This window comes from Artibeus jamaicensis, unplaced genomic scaffold, assembly GCF_021234435.1.
Source record: "Artibeus jamaicensis isolate MK-2021 breed Jamaican fruit bat unplaced genomic scaffold, CSHL_Jam_final scaffold_3307, whole genome shotgun sequence".
Taxonomy (NCBI): Eukaryota; Metazoa; Chordata; class Mammalia; order Chiroptera; family Phyllostomidae; genus Artibeus; species Artibeus jamaicensis.
Window position 1 is genome coordinate 6,789,390 of NW_026522040.1, and position 23,328 is coordinate 6,812,717.

At 38.6% G+C, this 23,328-nt stretch overlaps 1 protein-coding gene and 1 long non-coding RNA gene across 3 annotated transcripts in view; one reads left to right on the top strand and one right to left on the bottom strand.

Moving 5' to 3' along the window:
• Positions 1–23,328, bottom strand: part of AHCYL2 (adenosylhomocysteinase like 2) — a 155,251-nt gene that overhangs the window by 128,044 nt on the left and 3,879 nt on the right. The gene's annotated exons all lie outside the window — the stretch shown is intronic.
• Positions 38–9,222, top strand: LOC128626141 (uncharacterized). Its single transcript, XR_008390066.1, has 4 exons — positions 38–215; positions 6,754–6,863; positions 7,226–7,321; positions 7,599–9,222. It is a non-coding gene; the product is annotated as an uncharacterized LOC128626141 (long non-coding RNA).

Genomic DNA, 23,328 nt, shown 5'->3' on the forward strand with positions numbered 1-23,328 from the left:
TCCCAGAGGGACCTGTTGGTTAGCTAAGTCACACAAGGCCCTTGCTGCGCAGCCACTTTTGTCTAAAACTTAACTATAGCCCCCAAAGTGAGACTTTGGAATCTCACCTGAGAGCAGGAGGCTTTGCTCAGGACTTTCCCAGTCGGACCCCGAATGCTGTCTCTGGAATTCGCCGGCATCTATGTTTGGGTGTCAGTGAACTCCCATCTGGTGATGTATGATCTTGATTCTTGCTTTTGCTTTGCTCTTGCTTGATAAAGTGCTCAGCTATTCACCTTTGACTTGGGGATTTTATTGTCTGCGAATCCAAACCTCCAAATTAAATGGCCACGATCTCGTATGTGCCCCTTAATGGCACAGCTCCATACCAGTGTATGTCTACTAGTCACCTCCATTTAGATGTTCCACAGACACCTCAAATTCAACACGTCCAAAATTCAGATATCCCCTCCCCACCTATTTTTACCTCCTGTGTTGATGAATGGTACCACCATCCAACCAAATGTCTGAAATGGTCATAACTCTCTTTCCTCTGTCACTCCTCTCCACAATAATCAGGACCTGATCTTACCTCTATAGTAGCTAAAAACAAAAAATCTACATCTTTCAGAAACCGCTGCCAGACCTCCAGCGGTTGTGCTTCCATATCTGAAACAGATGACTGACCATTCTTTCTGCATCGATACAAGCCAGTCTTTCTGCTTCTAATCTGATGCATTCTCCCCATTCATCCAAAATAACCTAAATTGCAAATCCAATTATGGCACTCTTCTATTAGCTCACAGACATAAAGGAAAGTATCAGGAACCAGGGCAGCACAAGGGAGTACAGAGACTAAAGCTGCCAGGACACTTTCTGGTCTCTCATTTCTCTGTACACTGTAGCTTCATTTGAGTTACTTTGAGTCACTAAGAACATGGCCACCAGCAGATCCAGAGTAATTCCAAAAAGTAAATAAAATTTGACATATGTAAATAGATTTCTTATTACTCAAAATATTCACTGCCCAACTGACAAAAATATTCATTCCTGCCCAACTGACATGAGGCTTGGCAATGTGACTTGCTTTAGGCATGAAATGTAAGCAAAGGACACATTCCACTTCTCAACACAAGTTTTCACAGCAATGGTGTGGTTCTGCCATACCTCATTTCCCTCCACTGCAAGGGAAACGTCTCAGAAGCTGCATCTCTAGCCTGGGTCCTGGAACACAAGCCACATGATATAAAGCATGAGATAAACTCTTGTTACCATAAACCACTGAAATTGGGGGACTGTCTGTTATCACAACATAACCTAGCTGAGTCTTACTTAAACAGTATATCATAAGGAAAAACTCTTAACTGGCCTGGAATTGATCACATCCCCTGCTTAATCCCCTTCAGTGATACTCATGTACCTACAGAAAAACAAATTCTAGCACAGTATAAAGTCCTCTTCTGTATGATCCTGCTTATATTTCCAGCCTCATTTCCTGGGACTCATCTTTATATTTCATATTCCAACCATACTAGATTACTTCAAAATTTCTCAATAAACCATATTGGCTTTTATCTTCCATTCATTGGCACATCCTGTTCTACATAGAACAGGAAAGAATATTACCCCTCCATTTCTACCCCAATCCATCCAAAATGTCTACACTTCCTTTAAAAATCTACTTAAATAGAACTTCCTCTGTAGAGGCTCATATAAACCTGCCCCATTAAATACAATTGGTTCTTCTTCCTCACTACGCAAGATTTTGAACATCCTCTATTATCAGACTTTATCTTGCTATACTACAAAAAGTTACATGTATGTTTCCAACCATACTGTGACTTCCTTGAGAGAAAAGACCATGTCTTATTCATCTTTGGAACCTAGAAATCTAATGCAGTGATTGACACATAATAGCAGATCAATGTAAGTTCATTAAAAGTGCTAACATTCCGTCTTTTTCTAGCATAGGTGGATACAAAAAGATGCAACACTCCCTTCTAACATGTTAAAAGATAATACAGAAAATCTAACCTATTCCATGCTTATTTTGCTTCCATTTTCCTTTTTTATAATTAGTGTTCTTTTATTGTTTTAAAGATTTTATTTATTTATTTATTTATTTATTTATTTTTAGAGAGAGGGGAAAGTAGAGAAAGAGAGGGAGAGAAATTTTGATCAGTTGCCTCTTTCATGCCCTCAGCTGGGGACCTGGCCCGCATCCCAGGCATGTGCCCTGACCATGAATCGAACCAGTGACCTTTTAGTCCGAAGGCCAGTGCTCAGTTCACTGAGTCATACCAGCCAGGGCCTATGTTCTTTATCAAGAGTAATTTTCCAGATTAGAAAGATCAGAACACAGGTTAAGAGGAAAGCCTGAGACAGGAGAAAAGCTCATAAAATAGGCTTCAGAGCTTTTTAGTATGTTCAAATTTCTAACACCAGATAAATTATAACCTGAGACAGTGAGATCTCCATGCTGTCTCACAGAAAAAGAAGAGAAGCTCAAAGACTAGAATAGAAACAAGAAAATTCTATTTCAATTTTCTCAATTTCGAACAATAAAAAGAAACTTGATTCCAGAAACTACAGATTAACCATTCAACAAGGATTAGCAGCAAAATTATATGTCAGCCTATGGTAGTGTAGGGAAAGGTTGTAGAGAGCACTAGAAGCCAAAACGGGTTCAATAAGAAGAAAACAGAAAAGCCCTGGTTGGTGTGGCTCGGTGGACTGAGCACAGGACTGCGAACCAAAGGGTTGCTGGTTAGATTTCCCAATCGGCACGTGCATCTGCAGGCCAGGTCCCCAGTACGGGCATGCAAGAGGCAACCACACACTGACATTTCTCTCCCTCTTTCTCCCTCCCTTCCCCTCTCTAAAAATAAATAAATAAAATCTTTAAAAAAAAAAAAGAAGAAAGAAATGCTAACCTAGAAATAACACAGAGTGGGTCAAATATAATTTGTTGAAATCAAGGTAAAATTTCTCATGCTAGTTAGGTGGCAGAGTGAGAACTGGCTGAACCATCCTCCAATTATTAACCAATGGTTGAATAACTGAATGGAAGGCTCTGATGTTGTCACAGGGCTTTGTATTTGGCCTTACTTTAGTAAATGTTATCAACGCCTTGAAGGTTTAAACAGTAGCTTGTAAATTTTTCTGGTGACACAAACCTGGGAAGATTAGATAACGCCATGGAAGATATAGTATTATCAAAAATATCTGAACAGAAACAATGGGCTGAAAATACAAAATGAACTCGATCAAGGATAAATGTAAGTGCATTTATCTAAAATAAAGTATACTACCAGTAAGAAATCAATTTTAAGACTAGTTGAGAGTTTAGTTGACTATAAGCTCAAGATACAAGCCTTCGGCGGACATCGTCAGCTTAAAAAAAGCTTATCTAAATTCAGGTAATAAAATAACAGTATAGTGACTTGAACAAAGAAGAAAATTGCTACAGATCAGACAACTCCTGAGAATAATTTGGAATATGACCTCTTATAATTAACACTGACCACATATAATAGATCCAGAAGGGGATATCCAAGTTGGTGGCAACTGGGCTGGCGAACTAAACCATATGAACAACTAAGAGAATCAGAAATGATTTCCACAGAGGAGAGAAGGCCTGGGGTAGGAAAAGTAACATCAGAGCTGTTTCCAAGTACGGTGGTACCTCGGTACTCATCAGCTTCAGAACTCGTCAAATCTGGTACTTGTTGCATTTTGAAGGAAAAAATGTCTCAGCACTTGGTGCTTGCTTGTCACTTGTCACACTTGCTAGAACTTGCATGTGTCCTGATGCCACCCGCAAGAGAAAAGGCTTCATCAAACGTGGCTTGCTCACTGCTCCTCAGAACAAATTTACGACGAGTACCGAGGCACCGCTGCATGTTACTAAGCCAACAAAGACAGCTGTTATCCAGGAGTATCTCAAATGATCTTAGTGACAACTCAAAAGAGTAGCTGGAGAAGGAAATCCTGAAGACCAAAGGAAAAACATTTTAAACCCTTAAATGAGCAAGCTACTTGGGATATCTGAGTCATATTACACTAAAACTTAGAATTTCTCTCTAACAGCAGATGATATTCTTGGCCGTACAAAGAGTTATATTTCAGCCCCTTTTTGTAAGTATTTTCCCATAATAAAAAGAGTCATTGTTTTCACTCTTCCTTTACAAAGAGAAAACTGATGATGGAAGGCTATTTCCTTAGACCAACAACATGACAATGGTTAACCTTGAATAAGAACCTTAAGCTTTTTACTCACAAGTTCTTTGTTCTAACCACTTCACTAACTCTTTAGGAAGGTAACAAACCAGTACAGCCCTGGCTGGGCAGTTCAGCTGGTTAGAGCACTGTCCTCCATACTCCAAGGCTGTGTGGGCTGAGCCCTGGTCAAAGCACACACAAGAATCAACCAGTTAGGCCAGGGGTTGAAAGACAAGTACCATATGATCTCACCTTTAACAGGAAGCTAAACAACAAAACAAACAAGCAAGCAGAATAAAAACAAAGACACTGAAATAGAGAAAAGGGGGACAGTGACCAGAGGGGAGAGGGAAGGGAATTTAAGGGGGAAAAAGGGGAGGGATTTGGAGGAACAAATATGAAGGACAAAGGGATGAGAACTAAGGGGGCTGGGATGGGAGAAATAGACAAAAAACTGTACTTGAAAAATAACTAAATAAAATTAAAAAAAAAAAAAGAATCAACCAGTGAGTGCAGAAGTAGAATAACAAATCGATGTTTTTCTCTCTCTCTCCCTTCCCTTCCTTTCTACCTTTAAAATCAATACATAATAATTAAAACAAAAAACAAGTACAGTACTCAACAACTTAACCCCCGTTTAGTTTCACTCCTTTTTTAAAAATTTATTTATTGATTTTTAAGAGATAGAGGGAAGGGGACAGGGAGAGAGGGAAAAAAAAAGAAGAGCAAGAAAGAGAAAAACATGGACTCCTGTATGTGCCCTGACTGGGGACTGAACCTGCAATCCAGGCGTATCTAGACAATGCTCTAACCAAACTACCCACACAGGGCTGGTTTTACTCTTATTATTCCCATCCAGTCATCTAATGCTAAATCCACAGAGTAAGCCTCCATTAAAATCCTAAAACATACGGAAAATGTTATTGTTTGAAACTTAAAGATTAAAACAAAAAAATTAAGATTTGAAACCCAAGGATTTGTCTCTTTCGGGCTGCTTAAAAAGTAGCCTTGCCTTGACTGGCGTGGCTCTGTGGACTGAGTGCCGGCCTGCGAACCGAAGGGTCGCCAGTACATTCCCGGTCAGGGCACACGCCTGTGTTGGGGGCCAGGTCCCCTGTTGGGAGCGCACAAGAGGTAAAACACACACTGATGTTCCCTTCCCTCTCTTTCTCCCTCCCTTCCCCTCTCTCTATAAATAGATATATAAAATCTTTTTTAAAAAGTAGCCTAGACACTGTCAGTTCTATCATAAGCCAAATCTTAGCTAACACGGTAAACTAGGCCCACGCCAGTGTTTCTCTGGAAACCCAAGTAATTTTCTTTGCACATCAGGGATTTGGTGCAGGGCTGCAGCTATGTTAGTGCAAAAGGCAGTGACAAAAAGATAATGTTAGTAAAGGTAAAAGACATCTTCACATGTATGAAGATGATAAGCACATCTGAGATTCATTTTATTAAAATGTGGTGTTATGTTCTCAGAAAATTAAAAGAAGGCTGGAGTAACTCAGGACCGCATGGTGTCCGAGGAGCAGCGACATCAGTACTGAAACAGTGAAATGCCAGTCAGGTCCAGTTGTAAAAGACTGCCTTAACAAGTGCCCACGCTTTCAACTTCCTACCCACTGAGACTCATTTACATTATAATGGTTGCCAAGGCTACTTGAATTCCATTACAGCTCCTTTCTCCAGTTGCTACTTGGGAGCACCACCTGGGTGGTATAGTTAACAACCAAAAACCTCAATTAAAGATAACTCAAAACTGAGGCTACTTGAAAGTTCAGGATCTACAGAAGGAGAATAGTTCTAGCAACAAAAACTGAATAGAGGTAGAGGCTATTTGTTTCCTATATTCTACCCCAAATCTTACTGCTACCTCAGAGAACTCTCTAGGAGTTCATTATTTTTATCTGCCCTAAAACAAAGATTCTTGTAGAAGCGAGGTAACATATATTTTATAATGGGCAACAGATTAAAGCAATGATTACTTCATACCAGGTATTTTCCCCTTTGCTCTAATCAAAAAAGAACATTATCTAAAAGGACACTTAAAATCAAGGGACATTGAAAAGTCTCATGACTCATCACTAAGTATTACCTTCTAAGAATGACAACATACAGGGCTGGCTATACAAGTAGTACCTACACCAGACATAAACAATGAGGCTAGCATATTCTATATAAAAGCAACAACCAAACAGAACATTCTGTAACACAAAAAGTGAAGAGTTAAGAAAGGCAGAAAGAAAAAGCAAGCTTTCAGAACCACGAACACCAAGCATTCACTTTAAGTATAGTTAGATTAAGAAAAAAATATGTTCCAATGATAATTTGTAATCAGAATTTTTACTCCCAAGGGTAGCAGCAATGGGAGGTGTTGGTGTGTAGGTGTAGTCCTGCTTCAAAGATCACCTCAGTGGAGAAATGAAGTCCCATTCCCACCATCCCTCAATTTAAGCAATCGTTGCAGTATGTTTAATGCGTTTACATATTTTCTTGCAAACTGTGTAATGTGTTTTACTTAAGTACATTTTTTTGTTTTTTATCCTTACCCAGGGACATGCTTTATCGATTTTAGAGAGCAGAAGGGAGGGAGGGAGAGGGAGAGAAACATCGATTGGTTGCCTCCTGACCACACCCAACCAGAAACTGAACCCACAATCTAGGTATGTACTCTGCCTAGGAAGCAAACCTGCAAGCTTTTTGGTGTATAAGACAATGCTCTAACTGCCTGAACCACCCAGCCAAAGCTACTTAAATACACTTTGAAATGTATATAAATGCTATTGTGTTATGTATCTCACTCTGCTTCTTTCTGGCTGTAATCAGCACTGTGGGTTTTTTTTTTTAATTTTCATTCTTTCATTCATTCATTCATTCATTCATTCATTCATTCATCTTTAATCCTCACCTGAGCATATTTTCATTGATATTAGAGAGAGAGAAAGGGGAAGAGGGAGAGAGAGAAGGAAACATCGATGTGAGAGAGAAATACTGATTGGTTGCCTCTCAAACACACCCCAACTAGGGATCAAACCTGCAACCTAGGTATGTGGCCTGACCAGAAATTGAACCTGCAACCTTTTGATGTATGGGACGATGCTCCAATCAACTGAGCTACCAGGTCAGGGCAATAATAACTCAGTTTATCTGACATATTAAATTGCATGGAAAATACTGTCAAATAAAAAGGGTTATATATATTTGTACGGGTGAATATTAATGTAGATATTCCAGAAACTGTAGAAGTTGATAGAAATTTGTCAGTATCTTCACTGTCCAATTATTATGTTAAAATCTTGTATACCATTAGCAATAACCAATTTCGACAGATCTTTAACCTCAATCATTTTAGGTCTTTTGTCATCACACAGTTTTTGTTTTACTCTTATTCTTCTCAGATAATGTTTGAAACTGCCCACCCAAGATCAAGCAGAACAAGAATTAATTCCATGAGATGAAATGAACTGATGAAGGATTATGATGTTTTATGGTCTTCTTCTTTGAAACTTTGTTGGTTCTTTAATATTCTGTTTTCTGGCTATAAGGAACTCCTTTCCCTTTTCTTCTAAGCTATCTATATCTTAGAGCAATTCAACAGATTATACACTGGTAAACAAAACAAAACAAAAAAACCATTTATCTTTTTTCCCTGCCTGACACCTCCAAAACTTGGAAATTCTTAACAGTTATTTTTATGGCAATACAATTATTTTACTAAGTTCAGTAAGAATCTATTCTCCTTATAAAAGAACATAATTGGAAACACTACATTACCAAGGCTTTGACTGTAGTGTCATATGTATGTTAAAATCAGATATGACTACACAACTTTAAATAATGAAAGTTGATTTTATAAAGCCAATGCTTACAAAGCCCTCTGGGAAAAACCATCCTGGTACCTGGATTACACAGTTCCTGGCCTTACTACCAGATGAATAAGAAAGGTCACCTACTACCAGGGAATCTTGGGATTACAGTATATATTCTGAACCACATTATTCCATCTGAAACTCTCCCTGGAAGTTTCACAGTCCAGGAACTGAGTTGATAGATTGTTCTATAACCCACGGAACTAGTCTCTGAGTCCTGGGAATAGGTCAGTCCAATTGGGAACTGGGAATAGGTTAGTCCAATAGGAATCTTAGAAGATATCTTGGAGACCTCAAAAAGAGAAGTCAGTCAAATCTATAGGTACTGCAGGCAAAGTCTGATACTGTGTTTCTAATTTGGCTTCCTACCTTTAAGGGGTTTTTAAAAAGTCTAATCTAACATTGCTTATGAAAAATTCCAATAAAGCAAACTTTAAAAGACCCATGTGTTCAATTACCATTCTTGGTACATTTATATAATCAAGTCAAATCTAATAAAACCAGAATAATTTTTGTAAAGAATAACCTAGTCTGGTAGTCTGGTTCTCTCTGATCAACAAGGGGGGGTGAATGTAGAGAGAAATTTTTATGTTTCAGTGGAAAACTATAGTATACTGCTGTGGGTTCTCAATTCTAGTTTCCTCAAATATTTAGCGACAACTCTCCAAACTAACATTTGCAATTTTCCCCAACCCTGCTGACTTAGTATCACTAGTAATTAAAACTGCCCTTTTCCTAAAGCTAAAAGTAGAAAATTTGACATAAACTTCAAATAAATCACCACAACAAATCATCTGTGGACCACTTTGTGCCTGCTGCTGCGAGGGCCACTCAGAAAGCTGACTGTAATAGCCAATGCCATCACCAGAGTCATTCAAACTAGAACCAGAAAATTCGTTAGATTGCCACTGCCTATCCTCACTCCACCATCCAAAGATGCTTTGAGCCCAACATCTAGAAATCTTAACTGAATGCCCCTCTAGACTCAAAAAATTTGTTTTTTACAGAAAAGCCCTTCATTAAATGCCTTATTGCTCCCACCATATAGAGACTTAACACAGGTATGTGCCCTACTCTCACCTATACCACTGCCTCCTAAAACACAGCTGTTTAATTGCACTGACCTATTCCAGGACTCAGAGACTAGTTGAATGGGTTATGGAACAATCTATCAACTCACTTTCTGGACAGCAAAACTTTATAGAGAAAGTTTCAGATGGGGGAGTAACATGATTCAGAACACATACTATAATCCCAAAATATGGTGCATGGCATATTGATTATTTTAAGCAAAGGAATTTGAAAAATGGCAAGAGAACTCTCTGACCTCCCCTTTCCCCCAAAGCAAGTCATAAGATCTTCATGTGAGAGGTGTTCTCCCTATACGTGGAAAAGGGATCGTTCTTATTTCTAAAGATAAAAGGGAAAACAACAAGAATCCTAATGAACAGGCTTGCTAAGTCTTCCTCAGTTTACTACCCTTAGCTCATACTCTTTCATCCTATAACATATTCCCATGACTTTCCACTGCCTTTGACTTTCCATCAAACCTAGTATAAAAGACACTCAGGTTTAACCATTTCTTTAGTCTACATTTACTTATCAAGGCTCCCATGTTACATGAAAGTTATATTAAGTAAATTGGTATGCTTTTCTCTTGTCAATGTCTTTTGTCAATCCAATTTAAAGGACCCCAGCCAACAATCCTAGGAGAACAGCAGTATCCCCTACGTTATCAAAAAGTATGATAAACAAATTGAGGGCTAATAAGGTCACTGAAGCATCACCGAAGCACAAGAACAGAGAATAAGGCTGAGAGCCAAAAATTTCAGCTGAACTCCTGATGAACGAGTTCTAACAGTTCTCTGTTGTAGAAAGGTGGTTTTCTCTCAATGAAGTAGAGAGAAAATGAGCCAAGGTCTCGAATGCCAAATATGAATTCTTTATTCAATGCCACTCAAGTGAGCTGCTAAAATCAGAAGGTATTTAGTAGACAATCAGAACTAACAAATGCTGACTCTTCTTAAAAAAAAAAAAAGTTAGTAAACAATGCCATTTACTAAAAAGATATCAACTTTCTATATGATAATTATAACCAACCCTTTCTGAAAACTGGTTATCTCAAAGCTTTATATTTAATTATTGAAGCAGGTTCCTACAAAATTACCCAAATCACTCATATGTGTCTATGCCTAAAACCTCTCAGAAATGACATGAGTAGTTTGACTAATTGGCAGAACCACAGAACAAATTTACTTTGATTTACCAAACTGTAAAGGTAAAGAGGCTTTCAATTTTTTTTAATGTATATATGTAAGAGAATAATAATGTAACATTTAGCTTAATATCTAACAGAAAACCGGAAATTTTTTCTATTTAAGCTAAATAGACAATTCAGACCCAAATGCTTTGAGGATTTAGAAAATGAAAATTCACCCTAAAGCCAAGCCAATTTACACTAATCACTCCTCTTTACACAAGTGTCACAAGATAGACTGATTTTATCATTCTTTCATTCCAATCCTTTACAATTTGCCAGATGCTAACAATAGAGTGAATAAAAAAGTCTCAGGCCTTGTAGTTAGACTGTAGTCTAAGGGATAAGGCACTAATTTGAAATATCACACACACACTTACCGATCAAGGTACATCAACCTGTGTCCCCATCCACAAGAAGAGTGCTGCCTGCAGATCTTATGGGTACAGAAACAACAGGACTATAAAATAAACTACATCTACAAGCCACAGAGGCAGTTTACTTTACACACAAACACATATTTCATTGAAAGAGAAAATATCACAGAATCTCTCCCCAGAGAAATGAAAACCCTAATGAACTTTAAAACAGCATCAGGGGATATAAATGCTTCATTTTGGGGGTCACAATATAGATACCCTAGAATTAAATAGGAACAGGTAGCCTATGAACTGTCAATTTAGAGTCTTATTTAAAAAAACTGATTCGAAATAAAAACTTAAAGGGTATCAGGTTACCTGAGTCTACAAGAGACAAAAGGATTGTTAATTTTATAGCTAAGAAATGTATGTTAAGCAGGTGATATCCACTAAGAAATGTCAACTTATCCAGTCCCTTAATCTTTCAAAATTAAGATACTATATAGAATATATTATGAGAAACTTGCTTTACTGACTGTCAGCTAACATCATACTTACTAATAAAAGACTGAATACTTCTCCTTTAAGATCAGGAATAAGGTGAGGATGTCAACTCTCACCAATTTTGAGGTTCTGGACAGTGTAATATGGCAAGAAAACAAAATTAAAGACATGCACACTAGAAAACAAGAAGTAACACCATCTTTTGTAGATGACATGATCCTGTATGCAAAAAGTCTAAAGACTCTCCAAACTACCAGAGTTATAAATAAAAACCTTGAAAAAGACTCAACAGACATTTATATACCCATATTCATAGCAGCATTATTCATAACAGCCAAAAGGTAGAAACAACCCAAGTGTCCTTGAACACAGGAAGGGATAAACAAAATGTGGTAAGATACAATAAAATAGTAATCAGTCAAAAACAAATGAAATTCTGATATGTGCTACAGCATGAATCTTAAAAACATACTAAGTGGAATACGTCAAATACAAAAGGATGTACATGATTCCGTTTATATAAGGTACCTACAGGCAATTGCATAGAGACAGAAAGTAGAATAGAAGTTCCTAGGGGCTGTGTGTGCTGTGTGTGCTGTGTGTGCTGTGTGTGCTGTGTGTGCTGTGTGGGCTGTGTGGGTAAGAAAGAAGAAAAGGGAAGTTATTGTTTAACGGGTACAGAGTTTTTGTTGGGGATGATGAAAAAGTTTTGGGTATAGATAGTGGCGATCATTACATAACACTATGACTGTACTGAACGCCAATGAATTGCATACTTTAAAATGGTTAAAGTGATATATTTACTTTATCACTTTGATATATATTTATATATTTGCCACAGTAAAAACAATCAGTTGTGTTTCTATATACTAGCAATAGACAATCTGAAAATAAAATCAACAATTCCTGAAATAGAGAACAGGCGGAGAGTGACCAGAGGGGAGAAGGGAGGGAATTTCAGGGGAAAAGAGGAAGGATTTACAGGAACTAGTATAAAGGACACATGGACAAAAACTAAGGGGGGTAGAAATGGGAGGGAGGGAGCACTGGGGGGGTGGGCTGGGATGGGAGTAAAAGACAGAAAACTACTTGAACAACAATTAAATAAATTTTAAAAATGGTAAAAAGGAAACACCAATTCCACTCATAATAGCATTAAAATGCTTAGAAATAAACAACAAGTGTTAAGCCTACATTCTGAAAGGTACAAAACATTGCTAAAAGCCATTAGATAACAACTAAGCAATGAAGATGTTCCACGTTTGCAGGTTAGAAGTCTCAATATATTGTTTAGATAGGTATTCTCCCAAAATGACCTTAGATTCAACACAATACCAACGGAAATTCTTGCAAGCTTTTTTGTAGAAAATAAAAAAGGTTATTCTAAAATTTTTTTATTAACTGTAGTTTTTATTTATTTTTGGAGAGAGGGGAAGGGAAGGAGAAAGAGTGGGAGAGAAACATCAATTTGTGGTTGCCTCTCACACAGCCCCCAACCAGGGACCTGGCCTGCAACCCAGGCACATGCCCCGACTGGGAACTGAACCAGTGACCCTTTGGTTCCCAGCCCACGCTCAATCCACTGAGCCACACCAGCTAGGGCAGGTTATCCTAAAATTTATGGTAATTTAAAGGACCTATCTTAGCAAAAATAATTTTTAAAAACAGACGGATCACTGGAACAGAACAGAGTTCAGAAATAGACCTACACATCTCCAACTGATTTTCAATGATGGTGTTAAGGTGATTCAATAGGCAAATGATAATCTTTTCAACAAACGACACCATAACAGTTGGATACCCATATAGAGAAAAAAAGATGAGGCCTGTATCATACTGTATACACAAAAATCAACTCATAATGTATCACAGACATAAATGTAAAATCTAAAACCATAAAATGGCCCTGACCAGCGTGGCTCAGTTTGTTGGCCATTGTCCCACAAAGCAAAAGGTCATTGGTTTAATTTCTAGTCAGGGCACATGTCTGTGTTACAGGTTCGGTTCCAGTCAGGGTGCATACAAGAGGCAACCAATCGATGCTTTTCTCTTTTTATCTTCCTCTCTCCCTTCCCCTCTCTCTCAATTTAAATAAATAAAATATTTTTTAAATAAATAAAACTGCTAGAAGAAACATAGGAGTACATTTTTTGTGAACCTCAGTTAAAAATGTCTAACCAAAAGCATAATCTACTTAAAAAGTAATAAACTGGACTTTATCAAAGCTAAAAATTATCTCTTTAAAATACATCATAAGGAAAATGGAAAGACAAGCCACAGAGTAGGAGAAAATAGTATTTGCAAATCATATATCTAAAAAAGGACTTGCATTCACAATACAGAAAGAACTCCTACAACTTAATCAGAAAGCAACCCAATTTAAAAATGGGCAAATGGCCCTGGTTGGCGTGGCTCAGTGGACTGAGTGCTGCACTGTGAAGCGAAGGGTCACTGGTTCGATTTCCGGTCAGGGTACATGCCTGGGTTGCAGCCAGGTTGCCAGTAGGAGGTGCGCAAGAGCAACCACACCTTGATATTTCTCTCCCTCTCTTTCTCCCTCCTTTCCCCCTCCCTAAAAATAAATAAATAAAATTTTAAATAAATATAATTTTAAATAAATAAAAATGGGCAAATGATCTGAATAGACATGTCACTAATGTATAGATACAAATAGCTAGTAAGCACATGAAAAGATGCGCAGCATCACTAGTCATAGGGAAATGCAAACCAAAACCATAATGAGATAGCACTACACAACCACTAAAATGGCAATCATCACAAAGACTGATAATGCCAAGTATCAGCAAAGATGTAGAGAAACTGAAACACATATTGCTCGTGGGAACATAACGTCATATAAACACTTTGGAAAAGACTGCCATTTTCTGATACAGTTAAAACCTAAACTTCACACGCTCCTAGAATCTGCCCACACAAAGACTTAAGCATCATCGTTCGTACCAGCATTTCTCAAAATAACCACACTGGGAACAATCCAAATGTCCATCAATCGATCGGTGAAAAGTGGTACAGCCACACAACGAAATGCCATTTAGCAATTAAAAGGAAAAATTATGTATACAAGAATGAACCTCAAACATTAGCTAAGACAGCGGTTTTCAACCTTTTTCAGCTCATGGCACACATAAACTAATTACTAAAATTCTATGGCATACCAAAAAAATACATATTTTTTCAATCTCAAGAAAAATGGGTATAATTTTGATTCATTCACACTAAATGGCTATGGTTGTGTTGGCTATTGTCATTTTTTAATTTGATAATCTAAGAAAAAATAGGTTGGTGACTGATTAGATAGTCAGGTACTGCATATTCTATTCATTTTATTTTATGTTATTTTTAGAAAGAGGGGTAGGGAGGGAGAAAGAGGGAGAGAAACATTGTTGTGTAAGAAAAACATCCATCAGTTGCCTCTCACACACCCCTCAACTGGGGACCTGGTCACAACCCAGGTGTGTGCCCTGACTGGGAATCAAACCTGGGAACTTTCAGCTTGCAGGCCAACATGCAAACCACTGTGCCACACCAGCCAGGGCTGCTACTGCATGTTTTAAATGGTGTGGCTCAGCTGGTTGGGTGTTGTGCAAAACGAAAAGTCGCCAGTTAGATTCCTGGTCAGGGCACAGGCCTCGGTTGCGGGTTTGGTCTCAGGTCAGGACACGTAAGAGAAGCAACCAACAGATATTTCCCTCTTACATCAGTGTTTCTCTTTCTTTCCCCTCCCCCTCCCCCCCGCCCTCCTTTCCTCTCTTCTGCTCTCCTCTCTCTTCCTCCCACTCTAAAAATCAATAAAAATTTAAAGTGAGAAAATATCTTATTGAAAAAGTTTTAACTTCTGAATAAAAGCTGTTAAGTAAAAAACAAATAAAAAACCAAGCCACCAACTAGAAAACCAAGTAATAGACCAGAAAATATTTGCAACACATATGCAGTAAAAGGATTATAATGAGTATATTATAAAGAACTTTTACAAATCTGTAAGAAAAGCCTGTGAGACTCCAACAGAAAAACTGTAATGGTGAGATACCATTACAGTTAAAACAAGAGATAACATTTTACAACTACCAAACTAACAAAAGTTTAATGTTTGACATACCACATATAGTAAGGATTCGGCAAACATGAATTAATACAACCAGTTTTGAAAGCAATTTGGGAGTATCTGGTAAAGTTCATACACTTTTTAAGCAATTTTGCTGATGGGATGTGCCCTAGAGAAATTATCATACATGTGCATAATTAAGGACATTCACTGCAGTAAAAAATAAAAAGGAAGCATTAATAGGGGAATGGTAAACTGTGGTACATTCATACAGTGAAGTAATACACAGAAGTTAAAATGAAATCAACTAGAAAATTTACAATTATCAGACTGGTTAAAACTCAAAGTAGAATGAAAAAAGCAGATTTCAAAACAGTATCTACTCTTACCACCATTTATATTAAGTTTATAAACATAAAAAACAACACTACATATTGTGTATTGATATACAGTTGACACTAATGAACAATATATAGCAAAAGGGTTTTAAAATGAAGGGGAGTTCTTAACAGCAAAGTGTAGACAGAAGTTACTTCTGTGACGGGAGCAAAGGAACGAAGGGCAATGAATACAGAAGAGGCACAAAAGGGTCTTCAATTTTATCTACAATGTTTATTTCTTTAAAAAATATCTACAAAAAACCTGCAAAATGCTAGCATTTATTAAATTGTGCAGCATTTATTAAATTGAGAGTACAATTCTCTCACTGCTCTTCCATATGCTTAGGCAAAAATATTTTTTAACAGCCCTCTTTTTGGCACCGTTATTTGTAAAACTACTAATGTCTCTCTGGTGCCTAACTCACTCAATGTGATAGAAACTGTCAAGAATTTAGTTACAGCCCTGGCCAGATAGCTCAGTTGGTTAGAGTGATGCACCTATAAACCAAGGTTGCAGGTTTAATCTCCAGTAAGGACAAGTAAGAAAAAGCTACTGCCCTGGCTAGTGTAGCTCAGTGGATTGAGTGTGGGCCTGCAAACCAGAGGATCATGGTTCGATTCCCAGTCAAGGCACACCCCTGGGTTGCAGGCCAATTACAGGCCAGTTCCCAGAGAGGAACGCACGAGAGGCAACCATACATTGATGTTTCTCTCCCTCTCTCCTTCCCTTCCCCTCTAAAGATACATAAATAAAATCTTAGGGAAAAAAAAAGAAGCAACCACAATGAATGCATAATCAAGTGTGTGTATGTATGTGTGTGTGTATGCGTGTCTAAAATTAATTTAAAAAAAGAGAATTTAGATACAAAATGCTCCTTTGTCCTAACAAGATACTTCTCAAAAAATGCTGCCCGAGGCACTAAAACTCTGGCTGTGTGGAGACCAGTAACACCGTTACCAACAGGCACAATCATGTGCCGTCCCCGCCCACATCAGTGTAGTTTTAAAATCTTTTAAGTTACAGCTAAATTACTTCCCTGAGTCATTCTTAAGTCTCACCACACACTCTTTATGCAAAGTACCACCCAATAAGTAAAAGCCCTGAAATTCCATCTCTTTCTAGTCGTAACATAGTTTTCCCTCTCCACCCTACATTTTTCAGCCCCACACGCCCACAGAGGACTCAGCATGAGTCCTCCACACGGGTGCAGTGTTTCTGGATCTTCCAACCCCAGGCAGATTAACGTGACTCAGGCAGCAGCAAGGGGAAGCGTCAGAAGGCCAAGGGGAACTAAGCATGAAACTCGGCTTCACCAGCAACCTAGGAAGCAAGCTCCTCAGAGAATGAGGAAAATGACTTTTTATCTAAGAACAATAAGTACACCAAACAGAAAACGATGCCCAGGAACAAGTGGTTCCAGAAACAGGAATTCAAATAAAAACTGGCTTTGTAGCATTCACTGCTCTGCAGACCCAACGGCAACCTGTCTGTTTTTCCTTCATTTCCTGGCTCAGTTAAAAGTACCTTAGAGAATACACTTGTCCCTTCTCAAAATAACTATGGAGAACACACTACTCAAATTCCATACTTTTAAGCATTACCCACAGGCTGTCAGTATGTGTGTTTACCTCTCTCTGCGTGGGCTCAGAGTACACCCGGGTCTCTGTGGGGTGTCTCTGTGTCCATGGAGAAGACTGTGGAGACTGTGGGTCTCTCTGTGGGTGGGTGTCTGTGTGTGCAGGGAGGGTGTGGGGACAGAGGTCCTGAGGGGTTCTGTTGAATACAACAGAGATCTGTTCTGTTGTATTCACAGATCTCTCTGTGAATCTGTCTTTACATATCTGTGCCTGCCTGTGTTCCTTGTCTCTGTGTCCATCAAGTATTCTTTTTACAAGTTTTATGGTAAGTTTCATTATAAATTTCTACTCTTCTACAAAACTTTAAAATGATTTTATCTCTCTACTCTGAGGTTTCATAAAAGAGAAGCAAAATAAGACCACTTGCTAAGCCAGCATTATTCACTAATAAGTAAAAACTGAGGTTCTAGTAGATATAAATTAGTCCAGAACCACAATTACCTGAGATTGTACATTTCTAGCAAGCTCCCGGGTGATACCAATGCTTTTGTTATGGACCAGTTTGAGGAGCGAGGATCAGGGGTGTCAAACTCATTTTCAGGGGGCCACATTTGCCTCATGATTGCCTTCGAAGGGCCGAATGTAATTTTAGGACTGTATAACTACTCCTTAACAGTTAAGTGAGAGCTCGGCGGGGTCGAAACAGGGTGCTGGGCCAGATAAAACAAGGTGGAGGGCCGGATTTGGTTCCCAGGACCCTGGGTTTGCCACCTGTGATCTAAAAGATTACAAACTTAATAAACCGCTTCTGACTATTGTATAATTACACTCCTTCCCTCACTCCCTCTTCCTCTCTAAAATCAATACATTTAAAAATGTTAATATTAATAAAAATAAACAACAATAGTATAGACTTTGGAAATCAATGCAGCAGTTAAAAAGAATGAGATAGATATGTATACATGTACGAATATGTAAAAAGCTCCAAGCATATTCTTAAGTAAAAAAAGCAACCTGTAGAGTAATAGATATGTAGAATACTTTTATTTATGTACAAATTATAAAACTATACATTTCTCTATGTGCAAACATATGTGAAGTCAGAGAAGAAAAGCCAAGAAAGACAAATTCAGAGTAAAAGTCACCTCTGAGAAGGGAGACTGGCTGAGGGCCAGGGAAGGACTGTTTTCCTAGACTGAATTATTTTACAAACAATATCTGAAAGTGTTACTTGTGTAATTAAAAAAATTTTGATGAGACTGAAAGTGACCGGAGAGGAGAGGAGAGGAGGACAATGGTGGAAAGAAGGGGAAGAGACTAGACGAAGAGCCTGTATGAATGACCCACGGACACGGACAACAGTGTGGGAGTTGACTGTGGGAGTGGGGGAGATGGGCAGAGAAGGGCTAAGGGAAAAAAATTGACAACTGTAATAAAATAACAATTAAAAATGATAAAAAAAAAATATCCAAGCGCGGGCCTCCGAACCAGACAATCGCAGTTCGATTCCCAGTCAGGGCACATGCCTGGGTTGCAGGCCAGTTCCCAGCAGGGGACACATGAGAGGCAACCATACATTGATATTTCTCTCCCTTTCTCCTTCCCTTCTAAAGATAAATAAATTAAATTTAAAAAAAAAAAGAATATCCAGCTCTGGCTAGTGTAGCTCAGTGGATTGAGCACAGGCCTATGAAGCAAAGGGTTACTGGTTCAATTCCCAGTCAGGGCACATGCCCGGGCTGCTGGCCAGGTCCCCAGTGGGGGACACATGAGAGGCAACCACACATTGATGTTTCTCTCCCACTCTTTCTCCTTCCCTTCCCCTCTCTCTAAAAATAAATAAATAAATAAATAAAATTTTTAAAAAGAATATCCAGTTATTCCAACACACACACACAGACAATTTTTCTAACAAAAGAAAAAATAACAAATACAATTTTACTGATATGAAGAAAATAAGAACATTATTTAGAGATTGGACACCATGATAAAAAATTCTATTTTGGACATGTTAGTTTTGAAGTCCAACTGCAAGCAGGCGGTTACACACAACACTGTCCAGCATACAGAAGGTCTTGGCTAAAGAAAACATCCGGGCAGTTGCCGGTACACAGGCAATACTCAAAGGCATAGGAATGGTGTGGATGACTTAGGGAGAAAACCCAATGGAAAGAGCAGAGGGCCCAGAATCAAAGAGAAAGGGCCAACAAAGAAGAGTGAGAAGGAGCAGCCATAATAATAAGAGGAAAACAGTGTAAAAAAAGAGGGGGGAAACAGAGAAAAAAGAGTAAAGAACAGTGTCCTGGAAGCCAAGAAGGAAACTGTTTTGGTAGGAAGTCGGTGTCGGATGATGTCAAGAGGCGTGACGTGATGAAGACTGAAACCTGATGGGCACATTTCCCAACATGATGGGCACTGGCAACTTTGTCAAGAGGGCTTTGATTGGGTCACAGTGTAAGAGCAGGAGTAGGTTAAAGAGTTCATGGGAAAAAGTGTACATGGCATGTATTGCAAACTCCTTTAAGAAGCTTACCTGTGAAAGGATTAGAAAGACAGGAGTAGCAGAAAGGAAATATGGGGGTCAAAGGACAGGGTTTTCGAAATGGGAGAGGTTCGAGCAAGTTTGAATGCTGCAGGAGAGATTCTAGCAGAAAGAGGAAATAACCAAAGGAAGACATTCTTTAAGAAGACAAGACAGCCCTGGCCAGGTAGCTCAACTGGTTACAGTGTCGTTCCAATACACCAAGGCTGCAGGTTTGTCTGGTCAGGGCATGTACAAGCAGCTACCAATGGATGCATAAATAAGTGCAACAACAGAATTGATGTTTCTCTCTCTCTCTCTCTACAAAAAAAAATCAATTAAAAAAAAGAAAGAGAATGTGATTAGAGCACCTGTGGAGGGACTGGTCTTTGCTAAAATAAAGCAGGGGTCCCCAACCTCCTCGCTCTGGGTCTGGGGACTCAACTCACATTAGTGCCTGAGCCGTCTCCCCACCCCCACACCCCCTCCTACCGTCCCTGGAAAAACTGTCTTCCATTAAACTGGTTGCTGAAATAAAGGACATGCCCTCCACCATAACAGGTGGGAATGAGTAAAAGATAAGCCCCAGATGCAGGTAGGTTTGTGGATTTGCAGGTAGATGCAAAGATGAAGGATTCCCTTTGGTATCTTCTGTTTGTATAATAAAGTATAAGGCCTATCACCAGTTTAAAAAGAAGAACACAGGAGACTTGACTTGGGGTGGTAAACACAAAATACAACATACAGATAATGTGTTATAGAACTGTACACCTAAAATCTATAGAACTTTATTAACCAATATCACCCCAATAAACTTAAAAAAGAAAATAAATAAAACAAAAAAATGAAAACATGAGAGATTAGAAATAAACAGAGATGGTATGAAATAGTCATTTCTAGTGAGTGGGAAAGTGAATTTACTATGGAAATGTGTAACACTGCTAGGCATACTGATTATGCATATGAGGTTGATGATTATGAATTTGATCTGCCTGGTTTTCTGATTTTCTCTAGCAACTGTCATCCCCATGGATGCAGACAAGTAAAAAGGCAGATGGTTAGGTTCAACCAGCGCATCACTCAGAGTTCCACAAACAGCAGAAGGCAGCTCTAGCTGAACTGAACAGAAAAGGAATACACAGATAGGATATGAGGTAGCTTTCAGAGCAAAGAACCTGCTTCAGGGCTACACAGCTAAAAACACCACCCCAAATCACATACAAAATGGGCTTTGGAAAGATATGTTTGCTAATGCCAAGCAGGAAATGCTGAGGCTTAGGCTGCACCATTACAGCTCTGGATACCAGGTGACACACGCACGAATAGCATTGCCACTGCTGACCATGGAACTAGAGGCTGACATTACATGGGAATTTGCTGATAACGGAGGGGCGACTTGTAGATCTTAACATCCAAAAGGTTGCAGAGGGGTCTCAACAGCAGCCTAGGTGCAGTAGCTTAAGGAGATCTCACAGAGGAGTTTGGTCAGAGAGGCAGCGATGCAGGGGGCTGGCAGTGTGGTGAAGCCTCCCACTGCTGCTCCAGGCAGTGTTGCATCTTGCTAATCCTAAAGGCATCACAGACTGGCAAAGCCTTGGGCAAGTTGACTACTCTTTCTGAAACTATGTTTTCTTGTCTGTAAAATAATATTCATCTGATAAAGTTGTTCCAAGTAAATGACATGAACTAGAGATAGCTGCTGGCAGAGGCTAGGTATTCAGTGAACGGTGGCCATAAGTGAAGAGTTATAACTGAAGCCAAGAGAAGAGTTTCCAAGAAAATGTAGTCATCAGTATCTAATCTTTTAGACTGATGAGAAGGGTTCACATTGGAACAATGCAGGAGATGAAGTTTGCAGGGAAGATGAAGCTGGTTTTAGTCTCAGGTCACTTAAGTTTCAACCACAGCTTTGCAGTATTTAGAAAGACTTTAAGGAAAAGCCTGATTTATATCAGAGAAATTCCACTAGCAGCTCTAAAGCTTCTGTACCCTTCCTTAATATAGGTTCTAAGCTAAGAAAAACTAGGTGCCCCAAACAGATACATTTCCACTTGAAAACGAGACTAGGAAACCACCAGCTAGTAATGCAGTGCCCAAGAAGGGAAATGGTTAATTGAATTGTTGCAGACTATAGTTGGGGAAGTGGGGGACTGAAATGTCTTAAATTATTTAATTCAATCAAAATAGCGTTGGGCTTAGAACTGTTACGGAAGAAATTTCAATCCACCAGATCTCAGCAAATCTCAAGCCATAGGTCATTCAGACTAGAAAAAGCTCCTACAAATTCCACAGACACCTGATCGAGCTTACTGAACCTCGCATTGGGTAAATGGAATTTCAGCTCCTCTAATTGTGCATAACACCTGAACACGGGCAGGGCAGCAGACCAGGGCAACTGCCAGATTGTTCTCTCACCCGCCTTAGTTGTACCTCTCTGAATTATTTAAACAAGAACCACCAGAGAGAAACTGCATTCTCTTTACAAACTCAACTTGACCAGACTCTGAAAAAAGATGCCAAAAAATCCTTCGTTTTTCCTTTCATTGTCGGGAAGGGAATACTTTCAAGAAAATAATACAGTAAAGAAACTTACTCTCTCTTTTTCATGAACTATCCACTTCTTGAATTAACTGGACCCAAGTTTTTCCTCAGAATAGCAAGTACCCAATTGTAACTTCAGCTGTGACCAACCTCCTAAAACAGCTCTTAATGTTCGAACTTTCCCAATCAGGTTCAAAAAGAAGAGAATTCACAAATTATAATATTTAAAAAAGGGCTGCTTTCTCAGAAGTTTAACATGTTCACATAAATACATGGTAAGACCATTAAATAAGCTCAATAAGTAAAAAGAAACTACCTGTAGGTGAAATAAAAACATCTACAAAAAATACACAGGTTAAGATTCTGAGTTTTGACCACAGACATACTTCAATTGAAAAGCAACTGAGTTTGGGCTTTGGAATCAAGCAGATTAGAGTTGTCAGCTCCGCCACTTTCCTAAATGTATAACCTTGAGACAAATTCCTTAATTCCCTCACCCTTCAATAAAACGATAATGCTACCTACCTATGACAGCTGTTAAAAGGATTAAGTAAAATACTATATGTAAAGCTCTAATACAATGCCTGGTACACAGCAGGAATACATAACAGTATACTTCCCCTTCTAACTTGCAAAAAGTTTAATTAGAGATTACTTAGAGATTCATAAAGAAGGTGGGACTTAATAGGGAAAATTGTTAGCTGGGCAGGAAAATATTCCTAAGGTAGTCCATATTTATTTATAATTTAAAAAGTAAAAATAAATTTCTCAAATTAATAGTAAATTACTAATGAGAAAATGCATCACTGATCTTAAAATGCTTTCCTCTAAATAAGATGCTCCTCTTCCTCTCTTCTAATTTTACAATTCTTTGAGGTTCTACATTTGTACAATTTTTTCCCCATCCTCTCCCTAAAGCCCTGATTCGGACCCTTATTTGCTTTTGAAATGACCTAAGGCTTAAACCAGACACATGTACCTTAGAATTCATAAGTATTTTCAAAGTGTTCTGGGTAAAGGCCAGAACCGAGCATCCAGGAAGTTGGAAAGAATCAG